Source organism: Silene latifolia, chromosome 9, assembly GCF_048544455.1.
Source record: "Silene latifolia isolate original U9 population chromosome 9, ASM4854445v1, whole genome shotgun sequence".
Classification (NCBI taxonomy): Eukaryota; Viridiplantae; Streptophyta; class Magnoliopsida; order Caryophyllales; family Caryophyllaceae; genus Silene; species Silene latifolia.
This window is the reverse complement of record NC_133534.1, coordinates 183459226-183466441: the sequence shown is the minus strand read 5'-3', so window position 1 is coordinate 183466441 and position 7216 is coordinate 183459226. Positions and strand designations below refer to the sequence as shown.

General features: G+C 36.8%; 1 long non-coding RNA gene across 1 annotated transcript; it reads right to left on the bottom strand.

The window, feature by feature from the left end:
* Positions 1 to 888: 888 nt before the first annotated feature.
* LOC141600270 (uncharacterized) lies at positions 889 to 4954 on the bottom strand. The gene is made up of 2 exons (XR_012524280.1): positions 1639 to 4954; positions 889 to 1492 (listed from the first exon to the last, which is right to left on the bottom strand). It is a non-coding gene; the product is annotated as an uncharacterized LOC141600270 (long non-coding RNA).
* Between the last annotated feature and the right edge of the window lie 2262 nt (positions 4955 to 7216).

Below are 7216 nucleotides of genomic sequence, written 5' to 3'. Positions count from 1 at the left end.
TAAATATATGTAATGTTAGCTTGGACGAATTAATCTGTTAATTCGTAATTAAATATAATCAGTTATATTTAATATCAACAAGATGAGTGTGTCATAGTGGTAATAGTGAGGGTATACATACCAAGAGGTCATGGGTTCGATCCTCACTAGATGACAATTCAACACATTTTATATATTTTTGGAAAGACCAAAAATAAGGAGATATACTCCTTATTTCGATCAGTTGGGACGAGATTAGGAAAGATAGAATGATTCTACCCTAATTCTTTTCTTGACCTAGCCTCTCTCTCTCTCATCAGAAAAAAACACAAAACAACTAAATTTTACAGAAAATTTTAGATCGATTCTAGCACAATCAGTATGGCATATCTCATATCGTCTTGGGTGCAACTGATAGGCGAATATCAATTTTGATATTGTTCTTAGGCCAATTTTGCTAGGACCGAAGGTTAATTCTGAATCCTTTATACTTTGTTTATGTATTTTGTTTATGACTTTTGATCATCACTGTTAAATTCGTTATAATCCTTCAATATAAAGGGAAGTATACAGATTATTTCCCACAGTCTTAACAAATTAAAATGTTTCCCACAATGTCTTTACCTTTAATAAAAGCACTTTGAGAAGAACTTATTATTTCAGGCAAAACTTGGCTAATTCTATTACAGAACACCTTTGAGAGGCATTTATAAATTGTATTACAATTAGCAAAAGCCCTGAATTGCATAACAGATTCAGGCATATCCACTTTTGGCACCAAAGTGATGATGGTATTATTGCATTGTTTTACTAAAACCTCATTGTGACACCCCCATACTCCAAGTGCCTTACTAGGACCACTCAGGTATAAAGATGTCACCATCTCGGTTTCTCGAGGCAATGATAATCATAAGACAATAACGAAACAACATTTAAATAGTATAAGTTTAGTGAATAAATACAATCCAAAACGAACTGCCCAAAATACGGGTTACATGTTCTCAAAACAACTGTCTAATCAACTAAATGAAAGATCTGACAAACTACTCAAGCTACAGCGAAAGACTCTATCATCTGAAGGTGACACATCCCAGCTAGCCCATGTATCTCGACTCATACCTGCTCAACAACTGCTCACCATCCCCGAATGGATTACCACAGTTTTTAAAACAATAAACGGGATCAGTACTAATCACACAATTTACATAACTCAACAATACAACAAACAACACAGCTCAACCGTCACAGATATACTCTGAACTCCATCATCAACTCAACAATACTGACTACACGAAAAAGTGTGTAGTCCTGCCAGAGTACCCATCGCAACAGGTTACTCCTCGCCGCCAGTGGGGGACCGCAACCGTTCCCACCTAAGCCCCGCTCATCTCCATCGAGCGATAAACCCAAATCCATTAATGTGTACATCCCTTCTGTGGCGGGTTCCACAGAAGGCGAATAATGGGCATCAAGTCACTCCCGCAAGTGACTCCACTCAGCCAGGGACGCACCCCTAAGAACACAGACAGATACAATCAATCACATCTACTATCAACAATCAAAACCAACAACCGTCACAATACTCGTATGATAATATTCAACAATCACAAATCACAACCAACACATTATGGGACTAATACTGAGTAGGGAAAACCCTACCTGGAATGCACTACAGTTAGACGATCTCAACAAACATATCAAAAAGCCTCCTCTACGAATCCTCCTCCTAACACAACATCACATATATCACTAATCCACACAAAACTAACACAAATCCCCAATTCCCAACATTAGGGTTTAACGAAACTTAATTAAATATAACAAATTCGGTACGTAGATCTTACCCTCGACGCAAGGATCACAAGAATGTAAAGAAAGATGAAATCCGACCTTCCAAGCTCCGGGATTTGTCAATAATGTGAAGGATGCGAAGTACGTAGGTTGCAATCTCTTTTAAAAGTAATTAGGTTTGTAAAAAGTGTTTTATGAAAGTGACGGAAAGGTTTAAATATTAATTCGCATCATTAACAAAATCCGACAAAACATTACCCGTAAACCGGGCTACTCGATCGAGAATCGACGTCTTTCGATCGAGTGCGCTACTCGATCGAGTACCAAGACTACTCGATCGAGTACCCTACAGGTCAGAAACTATTTTAAAATGCAAAACACCCTTACTCGACAGAGTTAGGCCCACTCGATAGAGTATCCAGAGACTCATAGAACCGTAGTATTACACCCATAGTGAAACACATTCTTTATAGCAACAACAATATCCTTCCCCACTATCTGCCACACATCCTAAAAAAACTGACAGTTGTACCCATTAGAGCCAGGGGCCTTATTTCCAGGGATGTCAAACATTGCAGCTCTGATTTCTTCACCAGTTACAGAATCATTAAGCAAGGAACACTAATTCTCATTTAAGCACGTACTAGCTCTCACCATCCCCTTATTTATGCTAGAAACAGGATGAGAGGCTCCCAATAAAAAATTATAGTACTCCTAAAAAGCAACGCTAATCTCTTCTGGAGAGGAGCAAACTTTATCATCCTTATCTATCACTTGATAAACTCTATTTCTAGATCTTTTGTTTTTAATGCTGGCATGAAAGAATTTAGTGTTGTCATTTCCATGCTGCACCCAATCACATTTTGCCTTCTGCCCAAGAAAGAGCTCCCTAGCCTTTGACATCTTACCTAACTCTAGTGCACAAGCTTTCTTAACAGCACACGAATCCTTATTAAGTGGGTCATAGATGAGGAGTTCCTGAAAATTAGATAAGGACAACTTAGTGACATGAGTCTAGTTCTCAATATCCCCAAACTGATCTCTATTAAGTTTCTTCAGAGCACCTTTTGACTCTTTCAATTTTCTGACCACTCTAAACATGGGAGTACCCTGTACCTCCTTGTTCTATCCCATTCTAACAATTTCCTCAAACTTAGTTGGAAGGGACCACATATTAAAATATTTAAATGGAACTCCTCTTCTCTGCATATCCACTTCAAACTTTATAAGGCAAGGGAAATGGTCAAACATTCCTTCTGGTAAAAAATGAGCATAGATTGCAGTAAAGCTATCAATTCATTCATCATTACTCAAGACTCTGTCAATTCTACTATAAACTCTTGTGCCTATTTCATGCTTGTTGTGCCAAGTATAATAAGCTTATTTAGCCTCAAGGTCAACCAAATTACAATCCTGAACCAACTGCCCAAATGCATAGTTTCAGCATTTGTCACAGTAGTTTCTCCTATTCTTTCATTTCTACTCATAAGTGCATTAAAATCTCCACAGAGCAACCAAGGATCCGTAATGCCGTTGCGATACTGTCTTATGCTATGCCATAATTGTTCCCTCTGAACAATTTTATTTTGACCATAAACCACAGTATACCAGAACCTCTTCTTTCTAGCATATGCCTTTGTATGGATGTATTGACTAGTAACATCATGAATATCAACTTCTACTGCAATTGGATCCCACGTCAACCAAATCCTGCCTCCTTTTTGTAGGCTGAAATCGGTGCATATAGACCAACTGTCACAAATAGTATTCCTAGCTTTATTTCATTTTTTACCATTTATTTTAGTTTATACTAATCCAAATAATCTCACTTTATTCTGGAGTAAAAATCTTCTTATTTCCTTTTGTTTGTAGGATTATTCAGGCGCCTTATATTTCAAGCTCCACAACTATCCATTCTCTATATTGGTCTTGCTTGACTCCCCCTTCTCAACAAACCTATTCTCAATGATTCGCCTTCTGGTTTTTGTAGTGAATTTGACAGAGACTCCATGAAGAACAGGCCCGCAGATGTAAAAGCAATCTTTTCCCCCATTGTCAGTTCTCATCATCCTTGAAATAAACCTTCTAGGCAATGAATTCTCCACAACGTGTTTAAGAGTAACTCTAGGAGTCCTATATCCACTGGTACCACAGGTGTTTGAGCCACCACCCTCTGTACAGAAGGAGGTTGTGCAAGAGCTTTCTCAGGAGCTCTTTGCACAGGTTTCTGTACAGGGGCCTTTTGCAGAGCCTTTTTCACCCTGGGTTTCCATACTTTTCCACAACAGGTTTAGGACCCCCCTTCCTACATGAAGTAGAAATATGACCCATACCCTAACAAACAGTACATGACAGAGGCAAAAAGTTATACACCACTCTGATGGTCTATGTCATACTATTTTCATCTAAGAAGGTAATCTCATTAGAGAATTGTTGTCCTATATCCACCTCAATCATAATCCGGGCAAAAATTATGAAATTCTTATGGAATGTGACATCATCACATTTAACCTATGTACCTACCACCCCACTCAATTTCTTCAAGCATTCCAAACCCTAATATTTGACATCCAAACCGAGCTTCATCCATATACGAGCTCTCTTCACATCATGCTTAATCAAAATAGTCTCAGATTTCCACTCTTTCTCTATCATACGCTTATTATCAAACAATAGGTGACCATTATTCAATACAGCCTGGAAGTGTTCCTTTGTTTGACTCTAACTAAGAAAATTCCATTTGGCATTAAGGAGATTTTGTCAAGCCCCTGAGCTTGCCACACCCGTTTAACAAACCCAATGAGTACATTATTCAGAGGGTTTGAACCTACGATGTAGCAAAAAAATGAAGAATACCAGAATTTAATCTCACCAACCACATCTTCTTTCGTGATCTGAATCATTGGCGGTTGTGGTGCCGTTGGGTTCTCTGGTATCTCCAATTCCGATTGATCAACATGATCTTTATCCTCCAAAATGGACTCCAAGTCAGACTCAAAATCCTGAGATGATAATCTGATATGTCTCTGTGGGGATTTCCTATTATTTGAAGAATTTAAAACTAAATCAACATGTTTTTGTGATTTTTAATTTGATCGTAAGGGCCTGTTTGCAGTTTTCTTCGATCTCGCCATTGCGTGAGAAAAAAGAAAACTTAGTTGTTAGGGAGGGTTCGCCCTATGCCACATCATCTTTCAATTAATTTTTGATTTATTTTAGTACGCTAACTCAACTCAAACTTGTACTTCATCCTTCAAACAGAAGATATTACATGTTCATTTTACTTACTTTTTTTTTTTCTGGTTTTACAAAAGAAAAAAAAAAAAGATTCACACACATATGAGCCATTTATTAAGTTATATGCCAAACAACATGTGACAAAAATATTGAAATTTAAAGACTCAATTTAAAATTTTGTTAGGATTTGCGCGTTTATAACAAGGTTTGAGACAACTCACAAAAACATACAATAAGATAAGACTTTACTCAATTCTCCCTATAAATTCAAATAATCAGTGTTTAAAGAGTTTTAAAGTACTACTCCTATCATCAAAGTGCATTTTATTTTCTAAAAACGTCATGTTAAGAACTCCACAGTTAAGTGTGCTTGCTGAGCAATGTTAGAACCATACTTGGTTTATGATGCCAAGTTTCCTTATGATTTAATTGTGTGCTTCTTAGTTATACTTTGTGAAAATTGTTACTTACCACCTTCTATTCACCGTATTTTATAAACTACCACCTTGTATTTCGTTTATTACAACTTACCACCTACATTACACTGTATATATCCGAACTACCACCGTATTTAATTTCGATCATAATTTAACTTAATTCCCGACTCATTAAATGAATAAACTATGGAATGACCAAAACACCCTTGTAGTAATTCATTCAAAACACTCACTACTATCTAATTTGAAGACAAACTTAATCAAACTTCTTGAACTCAGAAATTATGTTTAATGAATCAACATCCAACAATCAAAATTAGGTAGGCCTTCATGGCTTTATCTGTAAAGAAAACCAACAATCATTCATCTCATCTATGTTAAACAATCTCAACGAGGAATTCGTATGTAGTTTACTTTGAATTACTAAAAAATTTCCACATAATACAACTCACCATCCAATTTCTCACCACCAGCCCACCTCCAACTTCTCGCCACCATCACCCGGAATTCACAAAATCCTCTCCCATACGGCCCACCCACAAAAATCCTAGATCAATTTTTTGAAGAGGAATCAATTTGTTTTGATGTGGTGGAGTATCAACTGAAAAGAGAGTTCATGTTGGAGGCGGTTGATAGTGGGACAAGGATTGGTGTAGTGGGTTTGAGTATGTTGCTGAAGATGGGATTAGAATGGTGAAGAGTGAAGATGGCGGGTCTAGTGCGTTAAGGGTTTAGGGCTAATTAGGAGGATAGGTAGCAGATGAAGGAGATGAGTTTGTGAGGTCGATGTTTGTGAAGGGGTTGACAATGCAGAGGGTGGTAGTGAGGCGGTGGTTAGGTGTAGGTGGTAAGAAACGAATCAATTCAAGGATGATGATGTTTTTTGGGTGACTGATAATTTGTTGATGATGAATTATTGGGGTGTTATGATGAATGATAGTATGTGTTTTGAGTAAATCAAAGTAAGGGTATTTTTGTCTTTCTATAGTTCGAACGAGTCAAGACGTAAGTAAATGATGTGCGTGGAATTGAAATACGGTGGTAGATGGGATATATAGGGTGTAATGTAGGTGATATTTTGTAATAAACGAAATACAAGGTGGTAGTTTGTAAAATACGGTAAATAGGAGGTAGTAAGTAACAAGTTTCACTTATACTTTGTAGCATATGAAGCTTTCAAAAATGCCTCAAGGACGTCCAAGAATGATCAAAAGTGTGAAAATTTGCTTATTGAAGATCAAGAAGTGTGTTTATGTAATCTTAGTTTAGTATTGTAAGAGGTACGAGTTTATTTGCTATTGCAAATAGTGCATTGTCTAAGTCACACTCGTCGTCACTGTGACTTACGTCTGATCACTGCTCTTTAAATCGCCTTGATAAATTTGATTTCGTAAAACACTTTATTGGGTTATTGATTTCATAAATCTTTTGAGCAGATTTTATGTGACTAACATGCTTTATCATACGGAAAGTTTCTAAGCCTTTTGGGTTCATAGAAAATCAAATTTAACACATGCTTTTTCCTTAAAAGAGGAATCTTGTCTTCCTTAAATTGTGGCACATTGTCTTTTGCTTTATCACCAAATCTTGCTAAAGTTGCTGCAATCTCTTCAGTGAGGTTTGTGTAGATTTGATCAGCCACTCTTCTTCAAAATCATTTTAAAATAATAAAAGTTTTCATTATTTCCAAAGCTTAGCATTTTCATAATAATTTCTCTACTCTTAGGGTTTGGTGTTTCTTGTCTATATAAGAAGCTCTTTCCCTCATTTAC